Source organism: Antrostomus carolinensis, unplaced genomic scaffold, assembly GCF_000700745.2.
Source record: "Antrostomus carolinensis isolate BGI_N321 unplaced genomic scaffold, ASM70074v2 scaffold8129, whole genome shotgun sequence".
In the NCBI taxonomy this organism is placed as follows: Eukaryota; Metazoa; Chordata; class Aves; order Caprimulgiformes; family Caprimulgidae; genus Antrostomus; species Antrostomus carolinensis.
This window is the reverse complement of record NW_010336352.1, coordinates 36,966-37,185: the sequence shown is the minus strand read 5'-3', so window position 1 is coordinate 37,185 and position 220 is coordinate 36,966.

Genomic DNA, 220 nt, shown 5'->3' with positions numbered 1-220 from the left:
AAGGACAAAGGACTCTTCTAGAGCAGGGGACACTTCTGGGCCTGGGGACACCCCAGCTCATTATTTTTATTAAATAAAATGTATTTAGAGAGCTGGGCTGTGTCTTTCCCCAACCCCAGGGGGGCTTATTGGGCAGAGATGCAACTTAGGGATGTGGGTCTTGACGGGGCACTGAGGCAGCACAGGGAAGGACCCTCAGCTCCTTTTCCTCCAGGACTTT